This window comes from Scyliorhinus torazame, chromosome 1 (genome assembly GCF_047496885.1).
Source record: "Scyliorhinus torazame isolate Kashiwa2021f chromosome 1, sScyTor2.1, whole genome shotgun sequence".
Classification (NCBI taxonomy): domain Eukaryota; kingdom Metazoa; phylum Chordata; class Chondrichthyes; order Carcharhiniformes; family Scyliorhinidae; genus Scyliorhinus; species Scyliorhinus torazame.
This window is the reverse complement of record NC_092707.1, coordinates 192,785,347-192,811,011: the sequence shown is the minus strand read 5'-3', so window position 1 is coordinate 192,811,011 and position 25,665 is coordinate 192,785,347.

Below are 25,665 nucleotides of genomic sequence, written 5' to 3'. Positions count from 1 at the left end.
TCCACCTCCCCTCCCAGCCTCCCCACCCCACACACGCACCCCCCCCCCCCACACACACACACAGACTGTGGCCACGCCGTCACTTCTCCTGCGGCCATCGCACGCCGTGACCTACCTCCACGTTGTCCGGCGTCAACCATCAACACTGGTTTAAGCTGTTATATAGGTGGTTTAATTTACACCGGCGTGACCCGTGGTCACACCGGCGGGACTTCGGCCCATCCGGCCGGGTGAATTCGGGCAGCCCCGGGGTCCGTAGCGTCGTGCCGCTCCCCGCCATTTTCCAAGGCGGGCTGCACGATTCACGCCTCGGCCACTTTTGTGGGGTTGGAGACTTCGGGGGACGGCGGGTGTGGGATTCACGCCGGCCCCCGGCGATTCTCCGACCCGGCGGGGTGCGAGAGAGTCCCATCCCTGATCTCAAGATGCTTGCCTCTGGCATGGTCACATGATTATGGAAAGCCTGAGGGATCAATCAGACTGGCTAAATTTCGGAATACATACAGGGGTTGACAGGAAGCAGGTTTTGGATTTGGATTTATTGTCACATGTACTGAGGTACTGTGAAAAGTATTGTCCTGTGTCCAGTCCAGACAGATCGTTCCATACATGAATAAAAACAGGACATACATAAATACACAATGCAAATACATAGGCACAGGCAAGGCCTGAATCAGGTCAGCCAAGATCTTTCAAATAGCAGTGTAGGCTACGGGGCTGAATGGCCTACTCCTTCTCCAAATATACATGTTCATATGACGAATTATATGCACCTTTTCTTGCTGTGGATCAATGGCATAGATTTTAAAACTTTGTCCTGCTAGTCTATGATTTTCCACCGAAGAATCAGAGGAGTCAAAATTGTTAATGCATTGCTGAGGCCCTGCAAAGGACAATTTATTCCCATCTAAACTGTGCAGTATGTGGTGGCTGTGAAGTGTACCACTGGCAAGGGCAGCCCCAGGCAATGATACCCCGGGCAGCAGGGACAGATGTCAGGGCCAGGGTCAACACGGTGCCAGGGATGCAGAGATGGTGGGGTGGGGGGGTGGGAGGACATGCATGGGCAGAGTCCGCAGAGCCAACCGGAGGCACCATGTAACACCACAGGGGTGTCCAGACCAGACTGCGGGCGAAGCTGAGAGTGCCGCCTGCATCGTGGCAGCCTGCTGCGTCCTCCACAACATCGTGCAGCAGAGGCGCGATGTGCTGGACAGGCAGCATGAAGTCCAGGGCTCCACCAATGAGGAAGATGCAGGGTAGGGGTAGGATGGGCAAGACATGGGCCCAGGCAGGCATGGGAGGACGCACGACTTGTGCACCAGGGCCAACGTGCATGGGAGGCTCTGATCCCCTTCCAAGTTCACCGATTGGGGGGGTGGGGAACACACTAGTTATGGGCATGGACACCGCATCCCATCCTCACCCCCCACCCCCCGCCATCCCTCCCTCCAGCCGCCATCCCTCCCTCCAGCCACCACCCCCCTCCCCCGCCACACTACTGGGTGGATGTCCTGGGTTGGCAGTAACACCAGATCTGGCCCATAGGATGGAGGATGTTGGCAACCCGCTCTGCAATGAGCTCTGGTGCTACCCATCATATGGCAATATCTAATACCTGCCCACGGTAGCACATTCCACCAGCAACCTGCGTGTCCCTGCATGAGAGCTGGTCATTCCATCACATGCTCACACTGGATCCCTTGGGTGGCCGTTGTGGGGACAGGTGGGAGGGGAGGATGGGGAGATCAGTCCCCGGCAATGTCCACACATTGCCCCCTTCCCAGCCCCTCTGCGCCATCTCTCTGGACAGCTCAGACCAGCCCAGACCAGACCACTATTCCCACCCATCTGAGCGAGCAGACTGTAACAGTGTTAACAGGTTTTAAATGTGCACAATTATTTCCAGATATATGTCCTAGCCCCTATAACTAAACTGTGCCTTGCACCCGTGCCAACTTAACTGGTGTCTAACTTTCTGGCCTTAGGGGCCCTAACACTACATCTAGTTGGATCATCAGCTTGTACACCAGGAGTGGAGGCGGACTGCTGTGATTCCCGCCCTGCGAACAGGGTCCCCGTTTGCGGGCATCTTTTGGGGCGACTGGGCATGGACGGGTGCGGCTGCTGCTTAGGGTCCCAGGTGGCGTGGTGCACGATGGCCCCAGGATTACTCCATGGGATGGGTGTGTGAGCGGAACTATTCCCTGAGGCACCCCTGCCAGCTGCTGCGAGTTTGACGGCCCATTTTGGTCTCGACCTGGGTCTGCATGCTCGTGGCCAGGGAGCACAGGGTGTGGGCCATCGCCATCTGGGACTGCACCACATCACCTGTGATTGTGCCACCACCCTGTGGGTCGGTGTCACATCAGCCAGTGACTGCGCCATCTCCCTCTAGGACTGAACCATCTCCTTCTGTGTCTGCACCACATCAGCCATGCCTGGGCAATACTGCCGACATTCCCAGCCATGGCCTGCTCTGACTGGGCCACGCTCAGAAGTGCCGCTGCAATTTCCAGGTGGCTCTGGCACATGGTTGCCTGTGAGATGGCAGCTCTGGCCTGGGCCTCGGCCACTGCATACCCAGAATGCCCCAGGCCGTGGACTTGCTGATCCATTTCCTCAACCCTTGCTCTCTATGCCTCCATCGCGGACACCACCCGTACGGTGTTGGCCTGAGTGGCATGTCTCTGAATGGTGGAGAGTATTGGAGGCAGCTGTGATGGGAAATCAGTGTTATCCTAGGACTCAAGTTAGCCCCTTAACAGTCGCTGAATCAGTCCAGGTGAAGCGCCAGTTTTGCTGTCGTGGAACTTCACGGATTCTGCGCCGGCGTCAACACTTTGTTTCAGAAACGGAGAATTCAGCTGCTGCACCGTTAAATTGCAACTGCAGAACAGCAAAATGTGTAAACATTGACCTGACAGATAGGGTCAGGATCTGAGAACTCCTATTTCAAGCATCTCCCTACTGCCTGCTATGTCTGTTGAACCAAACTGCAGCTCACTTGCCAGGAAGAGGGGATTTGTGCCTCAAGGCTCGACTACAGTTCAGCAAACTAATAAATGGATTTGTTTCCATAATTAAATGCTTATTTAGCATTAGATTTCTCTACGCACATAAATCTCACTTCAGATGGCTTAGTTCAGCAATAAACGAAAGCATGGAGCAGAACTAGTTACAGACACAACAGCAATCGAGCCAAAAAATATATAAGCTCACCCACAATCAATCGATTGTCTGCCAAGCACTCAGCTATAGATTGTCGGCAGCTAAGGATATACTGTGCTGAGGTTTCATCTGCTGTTACGGTTTTGTTTCACGATTCGTGCCTTCTGATTCATGGCTGAGACCTCCCCTCCTTTAAGCCAAAAAGGAATGAACCTGGACTGGCCAACAGTAGCGAAACTGACAAACGGCAAACCCAATCCTGTCAGCCCTCCAAAGTCCTCCTTTCTAACATCTGGGGGTTTGTGCCAAAATTGGGAGAGATGTTGCACAGACCAGTCAAGCAACAGACTGGAATAGTCATATTCACCATATTATACCTTACAGGCAATGTCCCAGACACCATCACCACCCGCCCTGGTTATGACCTGTTCCACCAGCAGGACTGACCAACCAGAGGTGCCAGTACAGTGGAATACAGTCAGGAGGCAGTTGCCCTGCTGGTTAAACCTACAGTCCACCTCAGCTCATGAAACATGTTGAACACCAATTATAGGCTGCATTAAGGATAGAAAGAGTGCATAATGTACTCTGGGTAGTGGATTTAAATGTCCATCGCTAAGAGTGACTCAGTAGTACCACTACTGATCGAGGTGGTCAAGTCCGAAGGGACAGAGCTGATAGCTTGGGTCTGCAACAGGTGTTGAGGGAATAAATAAAAAGAGGGAAAGGGCAGCACGGTGGCGCAGTGGGTTAGCACTGCTGCCTCACGTGCCGAGGTCCCAGGTTCGATCCTGGCCCCGGGTCACTGTCCGTGTGGAGTTTGCACATTCTCGCTGTGTTTGCGTGGGTTTTGCCCCCACAACCCAAAGATGTGCAGGCTAGATGGATTGGCCACGATAAATTGCCCCTTAATTGAAAAAAATGAATTGGGTACTCTAAATTTATATTAAAAAAAGAGGGAAAAACTTACATGGCCTCATCCTTATGGTGGTAGCACAACCCCTTTAATGGGACAGGCCGGGCGGCCCCTGTGACTAGCTCAGGGCGAATCGCGTGGGAGCGCGCAAACCCCGACTAATAACGAGTTAGCGAGGGGACCTGGGAGCAGGGACCCGTGCTGTGTGGATCCCCAAGCCAGAGAGCTACGACCCATCCTATTGCGTTCAGTGCCTTTATATATTTACCTAGAAGGCTCCAGAGCCATCACATTGACAACGAGGTAAAAGGTTTGCTCGCAGCCTGTAGTACTTCATGTTTCAATTGAAAATAAGAAGACCGACGAGAGTCAGAAACTATAATTCATGACACCCAAACGCCTATTGGTAAACCAGACCCGTTTGACCAGGGGGTTGAAGATTGGAGACACTACATCGCACGTCTCCACTACTTATTCAGTAAATCGCTACAGTCCAGAAGGAAGCCATTCAGCCCATCGAGTCTGCACCGACACTCTGAAAGAGTACTCTACCAAGGCCCACTCCCTCACCCGATAATTTGGTAAAGAGCCTCTCGTCCCCGGAGGTACCTGACTCAAAGGTCTTTGAGTTAATCAAGTTGGTCAAGGAGCATTTTAACCTCAGGCCCTCGATCATCCTCCAGCAGTATAAATTCAATTCCCCTGACAGGGACCCTGAAGAATCCATCTCAGCCTTCATAGCCTGGGGTGATATGGCCATGAGGTGTGCAGCAGGATCAGTAGACTCGGAGAGAAGCAGACATTGTCCTCGGGGCTGGACCGGTGTCAAAGGACCAGGAAAAGAATGGATCATCAACCTAACACAGAGGTGGACTGTTATCATTGTCGGGGGCACCATCCTCAAGACACTTGCCATTGTCGAGTGTTTTTAGATCGAATCGTGGAGCCAATATTCAAGCATGTTGGCAAGCAAAGCAGAGCACATCAATGCAAAATGTAACAACAGCAGCAGCACTTCACAGTTCACAGCGCCAATGAGCCAAGAGGAAGCGGTGGCGTTGTGGTATTGTCACTGGACTAGTAAACACCCAGAGTTATTTTCTGGGGATCCAGGTTCCAATCCTGGCATGCCAGACCAGTTCCCTATTCCCTGCATCACAGGGTCAAAGCTGAGCTTAAGCAATGAGAATCACTAGGCATAATTAGGCCAGTTTATTTTTCCGAGTGTGCTGCCCCATAGCCCATATCCTCAAATCGGATCAATCCATAAGAATCTGTGGGGATGACAAACTGACCATCAATCAGGCTGGCAAGGTGGATAGATGCCTGATTCCCAGGATCGAAGGCCTCTATACCTAGCAGGCGGGAGGCCTTACACTCTCTAAATTAGATGTCAGCCAGGCATATCTACAACTGAAATTGGACAAAGAGTCACATAAATTTGGCCTGATAAATACACATGTGGGCCTATTTTAGTACACAAGGCTGCCAATTGGCATAAGGTACAGCGTACAGTGGAAAATCTCCTTCAAGGGACACCTAAAGTGCTGTATTTAGGATTCTGTGTAGATACAACAGGTCTACATCCCCTCAAGGAGAAAGTCAAGGCTATCTGAGAGGTCCCAGCACGCAAGCATGTAACTGGACTCAAATTCTTCATTGAATCCAGAGAATCCCTGTAGTGCAGAAGGAGGCCATTCAGCCCATTGAGTCTGCACCAACCCTCCAAAAGAGCACTTTACCTCGGCAGATTCTTAGAGAATTTAAGAGAGTTTAATGGTGCAGAAGAAGATGAAGAAAATCTAGATATGTATTCATGTGAGGGAAAGAGGGTGAGCCTCTTTCCTGCCCTGTCCCCATAATCCCGCACATTGATCATGGCCAATTCACCAAACCTGCACATCTTTGGACAGAAAGGGGAAATTTAGCTTGGTCAATCCTCCTAACCCACACAGTTTTGGACTGTGGGAGGAAACCAGAACACCTGGAGGAAACTCACGCAAATATGGCGAGAACGGGCAGACTCCACACAGGCAGTCACCCAAGGCCAGAATTTAACCAGGTCCCTGGCACCTGAGGCAGCACCTGAGGAGACTGGTCACACCATGAGAAATTCGAGAATTTGAAGCTGTATTTAACATGCAAGATGAACTGAGCTTTGAGAATGGTGTGATCCTGTGGGCCTGACGAGTCGCCCATCCACCACCAGCCAGGAATCACTGTGTCACTGTGCCGCCCATCTTTGCCATGATAAATTATTATGGCAGTTTCATTCTAAATTTAGCCACAATATTGGTACCATCACACCAGCAACAAAATAAACAGCAATGGTGGCAATGGAGGGAGCCACAGAATAGAGTATTTTCCTTGGTGAAGCAAACTTTGCAGACCTCAAAACCTTTAGTTGACCTTGGGAAACTGATTGTCTTCACATGCATCGCCTTACGGGTTAGGGGAAGTGCTATCTCACAAGATGAAGGGTAGTTCCAAAACGGCCATCACATTTGCTTTTGAAATCAAGAGCGAAACTGCTCAAATCGAGAAAGAGGGATAAGCAGTCATATACAGTGTGAAGAAATTCCACCAATATGTGTATGGAAGACGATTTGTTATAATCACTGACCAGAAGCCTATGTTGGGCGTCTTGAGAGAGGCTAAACCAATACTACCAAAAGTTACTGCAAGAGTGCAATCTTGGGCCTTGCTGCTTGTGGCCTACAACTATGCCTTCCAAGCCAGACCTGGCATGCAGATTGCCAATGCAGATGCATTGAGCCGATTCCCCCGACCCAAAAATGTGCCACCTCCATCAGTACACCAGGAGATGTTATTGACGTTGAACTGCCTGGATACTTTCCATTTTCGGGTGGCCGCATTTGGAACTGGATCCAACGAGATCCGATATTGTCAAAAGTAAAATGGATGAAACAGACTGGGTCACACCATGAGAAATTCGAGAATTTGAAGCTCCATTTAACATGCAAAGATGAACTGGGCTTTGAGAATGGTGTGATCCTGTGGGCCTCACGAGTCGCCCTTCCACCACCAGCCAGGAAACCTCTCTTACAGGAGTTATTTAGTGCCCATCCGGGGAAAGCAAAGATAAAGATTCTGGCACACATTTATATATGGTGGCCATGAATTTATAAAGCCATCGAAGCATGTCTCCCTGTAAGGGCCCTCCCTGTTGATTCCCTTATTTCATTTTTGGCCTATGGGTGTTTGATGGACATATACCTTTAAGCCGAGCAGAGGAAGTGAGGAACTCAAGAGTTGCAATATAATACACGGCTAGCTTTGAACTGCACCCGAGAGAGATCGGAGGGGTTCAGCTCGAATGGTTGGTTGGCGGCCAATGAAGTGACAAAAGGCCATATTCTGCCCTGCAGTAGGCGATGATTGGGTCCTAACTGAGTTAGATGATTTTCATTGAACAAAGGAAAGGACCCTCAGATCCTGGGCGCTGAGAGAAAAGGCTGTGAGTCTCTATTTCTCTCTTTCTCCAGAAAAGCTGCATAGCTGCTGTATTTCTGAACCTACAGAGAACTGGATGACTCTATAGTGAAAACCATTACAGACTGAGAGCAGAAACCTTGAGCTGAAAGCTGAGACTGAAGGAACGTGTACTAGAAGACAACGATCAGAAACAAAGGACCCGTACCTTTTCTACTTTCATCATTATTTTTACACCCCTCTTTTCCCCTCTGTGTTTGTTAGTCTGTTTGTTTGTGTGTAGAGGGTGATGGTGAGTTAAAGAGGAGGATTAGTAACTGGATAATAGTTACCCATTTGTATTTGCTGCATAAATTTGTGTTTAAATTTACAAACCTGGTGACTGAAGTTATTAGGCAGCCAGAGACCAAAGTCTTTGATTGTTTTTCTCAGAATTATCTGTTAATTTTAATTGTGCTACGACTCCGGGTCAAGTGGAGCTGGAATTCATGTGCACTAACCGAACGGAATGTAACCTAATTTGGGGGCTCGGTTCCATGATCTTTGGAATGGTAGACAGCGAAGTTTGGGTTACAGTACAGTAAGAAGTCTTATAACACCAGGTTAAAGTCCAACAGGTTTGTTTAAAATCACTGGCTTTCCCCCAATGTACCACGCCTCGGGACATCCTTTCCTCCAACGTATGAGGTAGACAACGTTGGCTGAGTCGCACGTGTATGTACCGTGTACGATGGGTGATGTTCTAACGTGTAATGGTGGTACTCATGTCGATGATCTGGCACGTCTTGCAGAGGTAGGGTTGTGTGGAGTAATGTCGCTGTTTTCATGAAGGCTGGGTAGTTTGCTGCAAACAATGGTCTGTTTGAGGTTGCGCGGTGGTTTGAAGGCAAGTAGTGGGGGTGTGGGGGTGGCCTTGGCAAGATGTTCATCTTCATCGATGACGCGATGAAGGCTGTGACGAAGCTGTCATATTTTCTCCACTCCGGGGAAGTACTGGACAACAAAGGGTACTCTGTAGGTTGTGTCCTGTGTTTGTCTTCTGAGGAGGTCGTGGGGCTTTTGCTGTGGCGCATTGGAACTGTCGATCGACGAGTCGAGCGCCATATCCCGTTCGTAAGAGGGCATCTTTCAGTTCCTCCTCGTCTGAGCAAATCCTGTGTATACGGAGGGCTTGTCCATATTGACTCCACATATTATCCCTCTCTCCTGCGCTCCATCTAGACCAGTAAAGACTTAATTACCTGCAAATATTCGCATTCAAAGGATTGTCTTGCATCATTAACTGTGTCTATATATGTGGTTGTGGAACCCACCTCTTCACTCACCTGATGAAGGAGCTGTGCTCCAAAAGGTAGTGATTCAAAACAAACCTGTTGGACTTTAACCTAGTATTGTCAGACTTCTTACGGTGCCCACCCCAGTTCAACGCTGGCATCTCCACAATATTGGTTACAGTATAAATGGCTCTGGAAGTTGCTAAGGTTTTTCTTCAGGTGGACAACTTGTCTTTGCTTTATTTAAAAGTGTTTCAAAAAGATAAGCTAGTCAAATTGGCAGGTGAATTAAAAATAGAGGTACCAGCTAAAGCTAGGAAGGTAGAGGTCACTGAAGTTATTGCTCAGCATTTCAATTTGAAAGAAATGCCAGAAACACAGCCTTGGTCATGGCAACAATCAGTGGTATTAGCTAAAATCTAGGCTGAGACTGGACCGGATCGACCAGCAGCACTCAAGGGTGGGACTTCTCCCCATTGAGGAGCAGAAGCCCAAACTGACCTTATCCAGCCCACCCACAGTTCTTTACAGCTGCAGGCCAGGTCTGTGTGGAGCAGATCGGTTACATACTGACTTTTCTTCCAGTGTGGGGGTGCGGTTTGGACAAAGAGCAAATATCGCTGGTCACAGGAAATGATGCATGCCCATGACACACTTTAAATGAATCCACATCAGTTGGTGAAGTTAAAACTAAAAAACAGCCGCTTTCTATACTGGAGAGGGCTTGATGACTCAGTTCAATCACCATGACTCCACCCCCACCAATGTCCCAGCTATCTGCTGCATATATGCCTGGAGCAAATGAAAAGATGCCAGGCAGAGCAAGCATCAATGCGGGACTGGAGAATAGCACTACCCACGGTATGATGTATAGAATCACATGGTAATGGGCTGAGAGAACTCTTTGCAAGCAGCCTGCTGAGAGCTGTAAATAGTTAAAGATTAACAATCAACGGTTCATATTTAAACATGCAAGCCTCAAGATCTCATTACTGAGACGTCTGAAGAACCCATAACACAACATCTTGCTCAGCAGCAACACCTTAACATAACACGATTGGCATTTATACTCTTTTGAGCACAATGAAGGGACTATTAAGACAAATTAAACAAATAAAATGGGGGGAATGGCTCCTTAAAAGGACACTGTAACTAAAACCAAATTACAAAGGCACAAAGGGGTGATGCTGCATCCTCCCATTTATACTCTTAGAACAAAAGAAAACAAAAACAAGTAAAGGGGACAATTAAAAAAATTAACGAAAGATCAAATGAACAAATTAAAGGGGCAATCCGTTAAAGGGACTCTGCAACAAAAGACAAAAGCTCAAAGGAAACTTACAAAAGGTAAAATGTAATTGTGGGGGGTCAATAAAGCACCGATCCCCGTTTGTGTTTTGTTAAGTAAAACAAATTAAAAATTAAAGGAGTCAAATTAACGCATTAACAAAAGATCAAATCAACAAAATAAAAGTCAGCTCCTTTATCCCTATTTATAGGTGTACAAATACACATCACCATTTTAACAATGTAATTGGCATTAATACTTAACAATGTAATGAATAAGACATTGACAACACTTAGCAGGCTAAGATATCACAGATCATAAATGTGCTGCTCTTGCCTTGCTCGGAGGGTAAATTGAACTCAAAACTGCAAACTACCTGGGGAACAAACCTTGGCTTATTTTGTGTGGTTGCCATGCATAAGGGAAATTGTGTTAAGCTTCACCTCGAGGTAAGATGTTGCATGGCATGCATTAATGATGACACACACAGGTGAGTGCAACCTGAAGATGCATTTATCTGGCATAAAAGAAGTAAGCTGTGGAGAGAAATAGAGCTGGGGCTGGTACTTGCTCTAATGAAGGGACATCACAACAGAAACACTTCAGTAAAATGGAAAAAAGAAGAACCTGATGAGGTTTGCAGTTTTTCAGTTCAATCAGATAATAAGATGCATCAGATGGAGTGAGCTAGGGAATACAATTACATGGAGCAATATACATATGATTAGTTTTTGGAATAAATAAGATGACACAACTGAAAAAGCTATTACCTTTCGTATGTACTTGTCAAGGACTTGTGTATAATTTCATTGAACAATGCAGTAGAAATGTCATTTAAAAGGCAGTTATGATTTATTCTGAATACAGTATAGTCAAATAATTGAAAGTTTATTTGAAAGAAGCTATACTTACTGGACTGCAAGTCTGCTCACTGTTTAACCTCACATAGTCAGAATGCTTTACTTTCATGGTGCAAAATGTACTGCAAATTGGAACATTTTTCTTCTGTAACATGTTATTATGTTAATATTGGATCTCTGAAAATTCAAGTCCATTGCATTTAATTCTGACTAAACAGCCAAAAGAATTTCCATTAAGCTGTGCCCCCCCCCCCCCCACCCCACCTTGACCCACATTCTGCTAGGTATAATTTATGAATATACCCAAGTATTTAAGACCAAGTGATAGCCTAATTTGATTTCATCATGCGGTGTGTGAGGGGAAAATTCTATGCCATAAATAAATGCTTGTTTCACACTATCAGATGAGACTGTAAGATATTCCTTTGAGATAATGCCGTGGTGAGCTCACCCCCACTTTTAGAACTTGAATAGATAATGTAGCCTGGCACTCTGGTGTCTTACTGAGGGAAGGCTGCAATGTCAGTAATGCACCCATCAGACTATTCTCAATTATGGGTGACTTTAATTTTCATATTGATTGGTATATTCAGAGAGTGCATTAGGGATAGTTTCCAAGAGCAATATGTCATGGAGCCAACCAGGGAAAAGTGGGTATTGAGGCAAGTTTAACAATGACCTCAGAGTAAAAGATCCCGAGGAAGTAGTGATCATAGAATAATCAAATTTAATACTGTTCGAGAGTGAGAAACTGGGGTCGGAAACAACTGTGTTTAACATAAATAAAGGAGTTGCAATGAAATGAGGATAGAGTTCGCTAAAGTGGACTGAGCGGATAGATTAGCTGGAAAGACAGTAAACAAATGACAGGCATTTAAGGGGGTAACTCATGACTCTCAGAAAAGTTATATCCCAGTAAAGAGGAAAGATTCCAGGAGACGGATAAACCAATAAAGGTAAGGAGAGTATTAAATTGAAGGAAAAAGCATATAAGGAGCCAAAAGTCAGTAATAGCCCTGAAGATTGGGATAAATTCAGAATTCAGAATCTAGCGCACAAGGACTAAAAAGATGATAAAGAGAGAGAAAATTAACTCTGAGGGCAAAGTAGCGAGGTATATTGAAACTTATAACAAGATCTTCTTGAAATATATAAAAAGGAAGAGAGAAGTCAAAGTGAACATAGGTCCCTTGAAAAATGAATCCGAGGATATAGTTACGGGGAAAAGGGAAATGGCAGTGAAGTGAAATAGATATTGATATTTTGCATCAGTCTTTAAAATCATGTCTAACAATTTATTAGAGCTTTTCGAGGAAGTCTCAACCAGAGTGGAAAGAGGGAAACCAGTAGATATGTTGTACTTGGACTTCCAGAAGGTACCTCATAAAAGGTACCTCATAAAAGAGCCCATGGAGTTGAAGGTAATATATTGCCATGGACAGCGAGTTGGCTAATTGGCAGGAAACAGAAGTGGGGATAAGAGGTTCTTTTCAGGTTGATAACAGCTGGGGTTCCACAGGGATCAGTGTGGGGTGCGCAACTGTTGACAATATATAGCAATGACTTGGAGGAAAGAAGCAAATGTACTGCAGTCAAATTTGCAGACAACACAAAAACCGGTGGAAAGACGTTGTGAGACTTTGGAACTCCTTGCCACAGATAGTTGTGGGGACAGAGTCCTGTATATTTCAGGCTGAGATAGACAGTTCTTGATCAATAAGGAAATCAAGGGTTACAGAAAAGGGCAGGAATATGGATCTGAGAAATGTTGGATCAGCCATGAAGACAGAGAGTGGGAATAAAGGGGTCTTTTTCAGGATGGTAGCTGGTGACTAGTGGTGTACCTCAGGGGTGGGTGCTGGGACCACAACTTTTCACAGTACACATTAATGCTCTGGAAGAAGGAACTGAAGGCACTGTTGCTAGGTTTGCAGATGATACAAAGAAATGCAGAGGGACAAGTAGTATTGAGGAAGCAGGGGGACTGCAATACACTTGGACAGGCTAGGAGGGTGGACAAAGAAGTGGCAGATGGAATTCAATATGGAAAAGTGTGAGGTTATGCACTTTGGTAGGAAGAATAGAGGCATAGACTATTTTCTAAATGGGAAAAGATTTAGGAAATCAGAAGTACAAAGGGACATAGGAGTCCTAGTGCAAACTCTCTTAAGGTTAACGTGCAGGTTCAGTCAGCAGTTAGGTAGGCAAATGCAATGGTGGCATTCATGTCGAGAAAGTTAGAATACATGAGCAAGGATGTACTTTTGAGGCTGTATAAGGCTCTGGTCAGACCCCATTTGAAGTATTCTGAGCAGTTTTGGGCCCTTAATCTAAAGAAGGATGTGCTGGCCTTGGAAATAGCCCAGAGGAGTGTTACAGGCCAGGGCTTAGAAACTCCAAAGTGTATTATGAAGTCACCTGACCTATAACTTTTATGTTGAATTTGGCTAGGATGAGGACAAGAGCCTTCACTTGAGGTGTGATTCATCAATCTTTCCAGACACTAATCAAAACAAGCTTTATTCTAAGAACTTAGTTAACATTTATATAAACACACAGCAAGAAATGTTATCAATTACAGACATATAGAACCCACACAGCTACAGTAATCTCTGTGTAACATTTAATGAATTCCCCCTTAACTGTTCCAATTCAAAAACAAAATCCACTAAACCAAAAACCCCCATTCAAGGGCATGGCTCAGCACACTGTATTCTCACTTGAATGAGACTGGTTTTCCCTGAATATATCTTTTAAGTTACCAAAACAGGTAGTCACAACGTGTTTCCTTCTGGAACAGGTATTTAAAATGAAAATAGAGTGAGACAGGCCAACGCACTTCTTTCTCCTTGTCCGTAGTCCACAGCAGTCAAAACCTGAAGGCGAAACCAAAAACGTCACACAGCCACAGCACAGCTCCACCCACAAAATGACATCACTGAAGACATGTGCTAAGACAAAAACATATCTTAAAGAGACACTCCCATGACAGGATGTTCACAAGAATGATCCTTGGAATAAGAACTTGTCATATGGCATCGGCCCCCGGCATCAGTCCCGCACCTCACACCCGGTCCCCAACAACCATGCACCTGTACAGCACCCGCCCAGCACCATACCATGTCCCACCACACCCATGCCAAGCAGTGGTGCTCACCCATGAAAGCACAGCACCCTGCCCATCTCCCTCCACCAGTGCATGATGAGTGTGGCTTATGATGCCCTCTCTGAGTCCCCGCAGGAGAAGCTGACCCATAACAGATGGGAGAGGGCCAAGATGAGCGGCGAGATGCCGGATATCAGAGTCCTCACCCACTCCGAGGAACGGTACCTGGAAGCTGGGTGGGGTGGTGGTCGGGGACAGATCGTTCACCGACGTCAAGATTGGCCTGCACCGCAGAGGTAGGTAACCACCGGCTGCCACCCGGAGGACCGGTCACATGTGAGTTGTAATTGCCAGCATGTTGATCCTGCCCGCCACTGACCACATGTCCATTCTCCCATAGGATCTCAATCCGATTGCGCCAGCACATCCGGAGCGGACCCCCCCACCTCTCATGAGAACACCTTGGGGGAGAGATCAGGGAATCCCACCATAAGAGTAGTGGCATAGCTTTCATCCCAAGCCTCCACCAATGCAGAGACACTCACCTCGGTGGGCGAAAATAGTGGACAGGTTTCTGAGGCATATTCTGGTGAGCACCATGCAGTTGCTGATGCACATCAGGTGGAGGCGGGAACATCCAGGCGAACAGTAGTTGCAGGTCTGCTGGATCCCTGAATACAGCTGGGTTCCAGTCAGATGCTGAGCCTCTGGACCAGGCTTACCCGGCGCTGATACAGTCGATAGGGTGTGGCCAAGAGATTCAGAGGGGGATGTCAGCGACAATCCAGCATGTCCATAGCTGATTGGAGGAGTCCCAAAGGCTGAGGGCACAGGAGATAGCACCAGAAATGTGTGGCACCGTGGCCAACACTGCTTGGGTGGCGACCGCAGTGGAGAGCCTGGAGTAGGACATCAGCACCATGGTGGTGGTGTGCAAGGCATTGCCCAGTCAGTGTCGGCCATTGCTGAATGCCTCAGCAGCATGTCCCAGTCACTGAGGGACATGTCCCAGACTCAGGTGGACCTGGCCGACATGCTGCAAAGTATGTCCCAGTCTCAGTGGACATCGTTGAGGTGCTCCAGAGAATGTTCGAGTCACTGAGGACCATGTCAGATGTAGGGGGACATTGGCGAGCCAATACAGAGCATGACCCGCTCACAGCGGGGCACCGCTGAAGGCATCGACATTATGGTGCAGACATTGAGGAGCCGCCAAGGCTCACAGAGCCAGATGACACAGGGGCATTTGGAGATCTTTCCAGCTGCCCCTCCATCCCAACATTAACCCCAGGGCCCTACAGGCACCAAATAGGAGGAGGGGGTGCTGGGGGTCAACCTGGAGCCTCCCTACAGGGTTGCAACGGCAGCCACCAGCATGTCCGAGGCCCTGCTGACAATCGCGCTTATCGGAGTCAGCATGGAAACAAGGGGGCACAGTAGGGCATGTTCTGCCAGTGAATGGGCAGGTGCCTCTGGCCCCACGGCCCCCAGAGAACACCCGCCGGGGCATCAAAAGCAATGGGATGTAGTAAGCAGCATGCTGCCTTCACCACTAATGTGCATTCTGGAGAAACACCTAGACACAGTGGCTAAGCATATAAAGGATCACTGAGAGGACATTGGGATGGAGAAAGGAGGCAAGTTGAGGAGGCAGCAAAGGGGGCGAGGGTGGGGCACAGGGGGGCACGGCACCATTGGGGGCCTGGGGCAGTTGGGGTCACTATTGTCCAACAATAAAACACAATGCAGACAGATCTCCAACCCTCTGCCACTGCACCCCGTCTCCGCACCCGGCACCTACGGTGGCCACCTGCAAAGCACCATGGGAATTATGTCCAACCCAGGACTCAGACAGATACACAACCTATGTGTATCTAAAGCACAGGTAACCAGACCTGACCGAAACCAATGATCATTTACATTTCAATGGCCCATTTTCCCAGGACAATAGAACTCTAATCAAGCAACCGGTACAGCCACAGGCTGATCGGTGCCACTCCCCTTACTCAGAAGGCACAACTGCCAAGGTCAATGACCGCTAAGGACCCGCCCAGCTACCGAGGCACCCGCCCTTTTATTGGCCGAAATCAAAGAGAGTGGTCAGATCCCTGTCGAACTATTGGGCCAAGGTTAAGGACCGCCCCAAAGAGCGCAAAATCCCATGGGGATAAAAGAGGACACAGCCATGTGTTCTGTCTCTCTTGGATCCGGCCTGACCCTACCCAATTTCAGCAGGAACAGCTGAAGTTTAAGACCAACGATCGCTACCTGACGGATGAGCCCAGCAGAAACAGAGCCACTTTCTTCGAACCAGCCAAGTGAAATCCAGATAAAGGCCTTTATCCATTTGCACAGTGCCGGTCACCCTGAAGTTAAGTTATCGTATCTGATAGGTGTAGTTTAACTCGTAGTAGATATTGTGTTTGCATGTTGAGATAACTCTTGTGTATGTAAATAAGCCATCTTTTGAACTAACTAACTGGTTATGTGGTCATTTGATCGATATAAGGGAAAGTCTTGTGGTTCACCGAGATAAATAAATAGAGCAACACTCCATGCCCCCCTCCAAGGCATACCATATTGTGCAGGTGATGGGCATGAGTGCGGGCTTGACAGGAATCAGACTATGGCATAGTGAGGAGCACCAGTGCTCAGCTCACAACAGGTTATAATCTCTCCTGCCCTTGACATTTGCCTGCTGAGAGTGCCAAAATAGGCCCATCATCCTGGAGTGAAGTAACACAGACCTTGGGAGGGTGGAACATGGTGGTGGTGGCTGCATATACCTCATCCACCTCCAGCACATCATCCCGCTGCTGCGGAGGGCACTGCAGATCACTCTAAAGCTGCCGACCCGGTTTCTCACCGCGCCATGGCGGGATCCTGAATTCACCAACAGGAGCGGGCCGGTTAGATTGCAAACCGATCGGCGCCTGTCGTGGTTCATCAGACTTAATGAACTGAGGACAGGTTAATGAGCAAAAATGCAGAGAAGGAATAAAATGGGGCATTTTCAAGTTGTCAATAGAAATTAGAATGGAATTCGGAAGCAGCCGAACAGAAGAGGTTTTAGGACACCATTTGAAGGTTGGATGAGAGGGAAAGGAGATGCAATTTAAGGATTGGCATTCCAGAGAAAGGGAAATGATGATTACAAGTATCACCATGGATAATCAAGCAGCGGGAACAAGGAGGAAATAGCATTGGAGCATAACAGCAATGGAGAAACAGGGAAAAGGAAGAAAACTGATATCTGAGCATACGAGGGAGATGTGTACCTCGGAATGAATACTGAAGAAGAAAGGGCCAAAGAGCATGGAAAGATTTGAATTGGAGAACCTCAAAGGAAATTTGTGCCTTGTGTGTTCAACATGCACTTATCACACCTTATGTAGCCATGACAAAAAAAGCAGAACTGGACAATAGCAACATGAATCCCATTGCCTCTCATGATGACTCATTTCAGAATCAAACACTGAAAAGACGTTGGGTCAAAAAAATTAAGTTCTTCATGTGAAGCTCTTTGATTACAGTGGTTGCAAGCATTCACACAGCTTTCATTTTCTCTCCCCTCAGAATGACATGATTCAATAGTTGAAAGGAATTATGGTGTGTTGCATTTTCTATTCCTATTTCTTTTTCGATATTCTGTTTTAACTGAACAACGAGGGCTGCGTTTTAAATATAAGTGTTACCAAATGAGCATCATTAAGTTTGAAAAGAACCAACAGGGTAGTTGGTGGAATTGTTGTTTGCCTTATTCCTATTTTTTTCATTGACTTCCGGTTACATATACAATAGTTGTAGCAGTAGGTGGCAGGGTGATTGCCACTCTGCACCATGTCTTACGCTAATTTCAAGCAAGTAGTTACCATGGTTACCACAGAAAATGAGGCGGTTTCTCTGTATTTGTGCCTCTCTACATTATTTTGTCAGTCTGGCTTAAATTATCTGATCAGATTCATTTATATTGCCAGTGGAAACATAGATGGCCCAAGCGGGCAAATTACCTGCAGGATCTTTACTCAGATTAATGCCCACCTCATTTTCTGCCATTATTTCTGACCTAAACTGTGCATTGACCATTGACCCAAAGACTAATATTGAATTCAGTATTTTTGTTAGCTTGTGCAGATAATCTCAACATCACCTAATGACAATCCGGCAAGAAACATTTAAAGTGAACTGACCCCCTCAGACAATGGTAAATAGACCGAAGTTAATTTAAAGGTGATGTCAAGGCTTTGTGTATATACTTTCTTCTTTTTTAAAATATTCATGCATGGGTCACGAACGTTGATGGCTCTGTCAGCGTTTATTTACCATCCCTAACTGCCCTTGAGAAGGTGGTGGGGAGTTGCATTATTGAACTGTGCTGTTTAGGAGGTGTCGCAGTCTGTGGATATTGTAAAATATATAAAGAGTTAATGTAATGTTACTACTTTAGTCACTAGATGGTGCTATAGAGCAACCATACAAATATCACATGCCTCCTTGACTTCTGGGAGACTTGACTTCTGTTGCCCTTGTCCTTCTAGGTAATACAGGTAGCGAGTTTGGAAGGTACTGTTGATGGCCACTTGGTGAGTAGCTGTAGTGCATCTTGTAGATGGTACACACTGCTGTCACTGTGCGTTGGTGGGGAAGGCAGTGAATGTTTATTGTGGAGGATGAGGTGCCAATAAAGTGGACTGATTTGTCCTGAATGCTATCGAGCTTCTTGAGTATTGTTGGAGCTGCACCGTTCAGGCCAGTAACTGTCCACAGTTCTTCCCAAGGATGTGTCAATAATTCTAATTTGCGATTTGGCCCATAGGTTTCCCACTGGAAATCTGCCCTCTGACCTGTTTTATTAAAAAAAACCAATTTAGAGTGCCCAATTGCATTATAAGTGTTCTATGGCATGCCATCAAGACGAAAACACCAACAGAGATTAACATAGCTCAGCTCATCAGTCAATTAACTGAAAGTGGAATGGGTTATATTTGGCAGCAGGGTCAATAGCATTAAAATCAATTAATTGTAATGCTGGATATTTTCTTAGAGGCGCACTCAATCACTGTATATCCTGCTCTCATTGACATAGTCATGCCAGGGTGATCAACAGTCAACATAGCTTAATGGACTGCACCTGAAAAGAGGCCACTGGCCACATCTGGAGGTATCTGCCTGGGCTCAGTCAGAAGGGGCCTAGATGAAAAGCTGCCATAGTACCTGCAGGAAAGGTATATTTACCCACCATCTATGAGTTGAGGCTGAGATCCAGCCTGTCTGCCTGCAGAGGTCGATTTAAGAAAAGATGCGTGACAACATGTAAGGAAGTGCAGGAGTGTTCTTCTTGTCTTATGGCCCACACTTACCTCTCAAGCAACACCATCAGTCAAGATGAACTGGTCGTTTCCCTCATTTCTGTTTGTGGGAGATACTGTGTACAATATTCAAGCTTGCCTTTGTGAAAAGTAATGGATTTGCTGTGAAATTCTTCTGGGCTCCCCAACGGCATGAAAGGAAATTTTTTTTATTCCTTCACCCTTGCTTTTACATTCTTGAACTCCTTTTTCTGTCTCATTCTCCCCTCTCTCTCTCTCCCCCTCCTAAATGTTTTCTCTTAAGTCCTGCCAACCCATAATCATCCGGCCTTTAAAACAAATGACCAAAAGCTACAATTTACCTAAGGGACTCTGTGGATGAAGCAAGCAGCCCAACATTAATTCTTCTGGCTGGTGTGCTGCCTGTTGAGGTGCAAGAGAAGTGGCAACTCACCTTGAATTATGTAGAATCATAGGGGCTGATTCTCCGGTTCCCCAGTCACGTTTCTTGGCAGTTCGCCATTCGCTGAAGGCGGGATTCTCTTCCCACCATTGCCAATAGGATTTCCCATTGAAGTCAATCCACACCTAGAGAAATGCGCGGGCAGTGATGCACTGCTGGTAGGGAGAGTGAATCTCAATGGCCGGAGAATTCCGGCCTTCGAGTTTTACAGCAAAGAAAGGAGCCTTTCGGCCCATTATGAATGTGTCGACCATCAAGCACCTTTCTATTCTAATCTAATTTTCAGCACGTGGTCTGTAGCCTTGTATGCTATGTCATTTCAAGTGCTTATCTCAACATTCCTTGAATGTTGTGAGGGTTCCTCCCGCTACCACTTTTTCAGGCAGTGAGTTCCAGATTCCCACCACTCTCTGAGTGAAAAAGCTTTTCCTTAAATTTCCTCTAAATTTCCTGCCTCTCGCCATAAATCTATGCCTCCAGGTTATTGATCCCTCAACTGAGGGGAAAGTTTTCTTCCCGTCTACTCTATCGAATGTCGTTCATAATTTTGTACACCTCGATCAGGTCCTCCTCAACCTTCTCCACTCAAAGGAAAACAACCCCAGCCTCACCTGCCTCTCTTTGTAACTAAAACACTCCAGCCCAGGCTGGTGAATCTTCTCTACACCTTCTCTAGTACAATTCTATCCTTCCGAGAGTGTAACGACCAGAACTGCATCAGTACCCTAGCTGTAGCTTAACAAACGTTTAATACAGCTCCATCATCATAGAATTTACAGTGCAGAAGGAGGCCATTCGGCCCATCGAGTCTGCACCAGCTCTTGGAAAGAGCACCCTACCCATGGGCAACACCTCCACCCTATCCCCATAACAAAGTAACCCCACCCAACACTAAGGGCAATTTTGGACACTAAGGGCAATTTATCATGGCCAATCTACCTAACCTGCACATCTTTGGACTGTGGGAGGAAACCGGAGCACCCGGAGGAAACCCACGCACACACGGGGAGGATGTGCAGACTCCGCACAGACAGTGACCCAAGCCGGAATCGAACCTGGGACCCTGGAACTGTGAAGCAATTGTGCTATCCACAATGCTACCGTGCTGCCCCTCATAATGAGATCAGACTAATTACTGCTCTTATGTTCTATTTCTCGGTTAACAAAGGCATCTTTATGCCTTGTTAACCAGCATATCTACCTGTCCTGCTGTCTTCAGGGATCTTTGGACATGCACCTGAAATTCCCTCTGGTCCTCTGTACTTCCTAGCATCCTACTTTCATTGTGTATTCCCTTGGCTTGTTAGTCCTCCCAAAATGAAACACCTCATACTTTTCAGGTTTAAATTCTATTTGCCAGTGTTCTGCCCATTTGACCAGCCCGTCTATATCGGCCTGTAATCTAAGGCTTTCCTCATCACTATTTCCCACAACACCACTTTTCATGTAATCTGCAAATTTATTGATCATACCCCCACATTCACATCTAGATCCTTAATGTAGACTACAAACAGCAAGGGACCCAGCACCAATCCCTGCGATACACCACTGCACACAGGCCTTCAGTCACAAAAACAACCTTCTGACATTACCCTCTGCCCCCTGCCACTGAGTCAATTTTGGATCCAATTTGCCAAATTTCCCATAATCCCATTGGCTCTTACCTTCTTGACCAGTCTCTCATGCGGCACCTTGTCAAAAGGCTTACTGAAGTCCATGTAGATTCCATCAACTGCACTTGCCCGCATCTAGACATCTAGTCACCTGCTCGAAAATTTCAACCAAATTTGTTGGACAACCGTTAAGTCCATTTTAGCTCATTACCCATCAAATTTTACATTGAAACTATTTTTGTCCACTCATTTTGAAATGCCTTCTTCACCACCTTATCTACGTCCACAAAGTTCTAAATAAACCGTTACTGCGACGGCCGGGGATCAAACCTGGCTCAACTGTTTGAAAGGCAGCTCTGCTCACGACAAACCACCATCACTCACATGTAGATGAGGCCAGGGACTGATTTCAGGCAGGCCTCAGCCTTCAATGCTCTGAGCCTGAAGAAGGGTCCAGACTAATTATAGAAATCTATTCGAGTTGTGTTGAACCTAACAAGGTGTTACATGTGGTTAAAGATGGTTGACAATAATGTTTGCAATTCCATGAAGACTGAACTAACAGTTACACCATGTTTTGTTGCCTGTGACTTTATGCCCTGCAATCCTGTCAAACCCAGGGAGAGACAAATTTAAATGAAATGTAGCTTAAGCCCAGCCATTATGAAAATCCACATAAAAGGCCTTTTTGCATAAGCTAGTCTGAGCTCCTAGTTTGAGGTGCTACTCCTCTGCTGAGCTCTTCAGCCAAAGTCCCACTGCTTATTCTAATGGCTTCAGTGGAATTTGAAGACCTCATGGCATGATTTGAGAAAGCAGAGGCTCCTTAGTATCCTGGTCAGCACACTTTCCTAAAGTGGGTGCTAGGCCCTTTTACCATAGTCATGAAGAGCTCAACATCTTTTAGAATAGAACAGAATAGAAGGCGGTCATTCGACTCATCGAGACTGCACCGGCCCTTTGAATGAGCACTCTACCCAAGTCTACTCCCCTGTCCACCCCACTCTCCTGACCACCCCACTCTATTCCCGTAAACCCATAACCTAGACACGAAAGGGCAATTTATTATGGCCAATCCACCTAACCTACATGGGCGGAATTCTCCCTTGGCCGATGCTGAAATCAAGAAATGCGATTGGCGGAGAATCGGTTCCAACGCCAATAACGCGACGGGTGCCGATTTGACGCCAAAATCGCAATTCTCCGTCGTCTTGACAGTGGCGCTACTGTGTCTGGAAACGCACGTACTGTAAACACCAGTGGGATTCTCCATTTCTGAGGCTAAGTGTCATCGCCAACGCAGTATTCGTGGACTTTCACGACAGCAAAACTGGCGCCACACCTGGACCGATTCTGCTATGTGAAGTGGCTAGCACCGGTGCCACGTGGAACACAATTTGTTCCAGTGAGAAATGGTGCCAGATTCGTTGGTTTCGCAATTGACACTCAGGAGGCAATCAAGCTGCAGCCGCATATACACACTTCACTCCCCATACACATCATCCCAGCCAAGAGAGCAATCCCGTGGTTTACTGATGCCAAGGTGGAGACCCACCCTCGATAGAGGAGAGGCGGGTGACTCTGTACCCTGGCCCAGGAAGGAGGCTGCCAGCCGCCGGCGTTTGCCATGCCTGGGCATAGGTGGCAGAGGCCGTAAAAGCAGTGGGCAACACCGCCTGGACCTGCCAGCAGTGCCATAAAAAACTGCATGACCTCCTCAGGGCTGCCAGGGTCAGTAGGCAACACTATGCCCCTGGCATTAACCCACATAACCCAAACCGCCCCCCCATGGGGAGGGCGGCCAAACTCCCACCCTGCACCACATGCTGGAACCCATACCAGCCGCCATGGCTGGGTGCCGTGCCCACTGAGGACACCAGCCACCACCCCCTCGGCTGCATGCGCCGGACAGTCTAACAATGTTGTTTTCTGTTTGCACCCCACACTCCCCCCAGGAGAAGACCGTGCAAAACCACCAGGAGCAGCAGAAGTCAGGAGAGGGACCGCCGGACCTGCGGTCCCTAACCATGACAGAGCAGAGGACCCTGGATGTGGTCGGAGGACGGGAGGAAAGGGAGGTCGCCTAGATGAAGTTTGACCATCGGCAAGGAAGTGTACCCTGCTTAGTTGCGGTTCCCCATGACATGTGTCAACACCCACCCTCAAACACCACCCTCACCCCCACACCACCCTCACCCCCACCCTCACCCCCACGCCACCACTTGCCATACACACCCACACGTCCACACCCACCAATCCTAGGCCGCGGTCTAATCATGCGTCTTGTCATGTGTCTTTCAAGAACTGTTGGTGATGGGGAGGGTCCATCAGGCGTGCCCCGCCCTGAACTAGCGCCACAGCCGGAGTCCCCTCCCATGAGCCGAGCCGTGATGGGGATAGCAGCTCGGATGGCAGCATTCCGCCTGAGACTCAGGAGGCATCGGAGATGGAGTCGGAGGATAACATGGACTTCCCATCACAGCTGTCTCCAACACCCTCCACCATCCTAGTGACTCTCACCTCAGTTGGGCACTTTAGTGAAGAGACTCCTGGGACACTATCTGATGCGCACCACACAGCTGCTCCGGTACAGCAGGTGCAGGTAGGAATATCCGAGAGGGCGGATGGTTGGAGGGCAGGCCGACCCAAGGGACTAGCTGCCATCCAGATGGATTTCGGGCTTCTGGAAGGGACAGTTCCATCAATCATGGAGATGCTCGCAGAGCCAGGGACTACATGAGGGGTTGTCAGTGAGCATCCAACACCTGCAGGTGCAGTTGGAGGAGTCCAACCACGCGCAGCAGCAGAAGGTGGTGCTTACAATGCATGCCACCCAGGCCAACACCACATGGGTGGTGTCCGCGGAGGAGGCATCGGCGGCGACGATCGTGGATCATCATTTCCAAGGCCTGGGGCATGCTGTGCAGGTGCTGGCCAAGGCCAAAGACAGGGTTGCTGTCTCACAGGCAATCATGTGCTAGAGCCACCTAAACATTGCAACGGTGCTCCTAAGCATGGCCCAGTCATAACAGGCTACGGCTAAGAACATCGGCGGCATTGCACAGACGCTGGCCAACTTGATGCAGACCCAGAAGGAGATGGCCCAGTCCCAGAGGGAGATGGCGCAGTCACTGGCTGGTGTGACACAAAGCCAGAAGGTGGTGGCACAATCTCAGCGTGATGTGGCACAGTCCCAGAAAGAGGTGGTCTACTCCCTGTGCTCCATGGCCACGAGTGTGCAGACCCTGGTCAAGACCAGAGCGGGCCTCCAGGACTGGCAGCGCCAGGTGGTGGAGGAGCCTCAGGGGATAGCTCCTCTCGCACCACCATCCCATGGAGTAGCTTAGGGGTCATTGTGCACCCTGAGGGAGGAGGAGGTGATGGGGCCCATGCCAGTGACAACCGCAGGAACGTGCGTTCCGGTACGCATTAACGCCGCTGTCGAGGTGACGGAGAATTGGAATTTGGTGCCAAATTAGAGCACTCCTCGATTTTGGTGTCGGAACCGATTCTCTGCCCAATTGCATCGCATGATTTTGACATTAGCCAGCGGACAATCCCGCCCTGTATTCGTATCATTAGCGGGCCCATTGCCATTCCCAGCCCATCCACAACGTCTGCCCATTCCAACCCTCACACCCCCCTGCCCCCGAAGGGGCAATTTAGCGTGGCCAATCCACCTACCCTGCACATCTTTGGGTTTTGGGGGTGAAACCCACGCAGACACGGGGAGAATGTGCAAACTCCACACGGACAGTGACCCAGGGCCCGGATTCGAACCCAGGTCCTCAGCGACATAGGCCTCATTTTACTTTTGATCTGCCACTTTGTCGCCTGTCTGAACAAAAAGAAAGACACACATTCCAAGAATACCTTTTGTGACCACTGGACGTTCCAAAGTGTTTTATAGCTGGCGAACAACGTTTTGAAGTGTGGTCACTGATGTAATGTGGGACAAATTTGGGAGACAATATGTGCACAAAGAGCTCTCACAAACAACGCTGTGAAAATGACCAGATAATCTATTTTTATGCTGAACAAGAGATAAACATTAGCCAAGACACCAGGCTTAACAGATAAGGTCTACTTCACATGGGCAAAAACCCTCCACAAAAATGATTAAGACCAGAATTCACCGGACATTACAATTCCCTTTTCCCGCTGGCAGTGCAGTCCTGCCAGTGGATTTCCCGGTGATATGCGTGGCTTCAA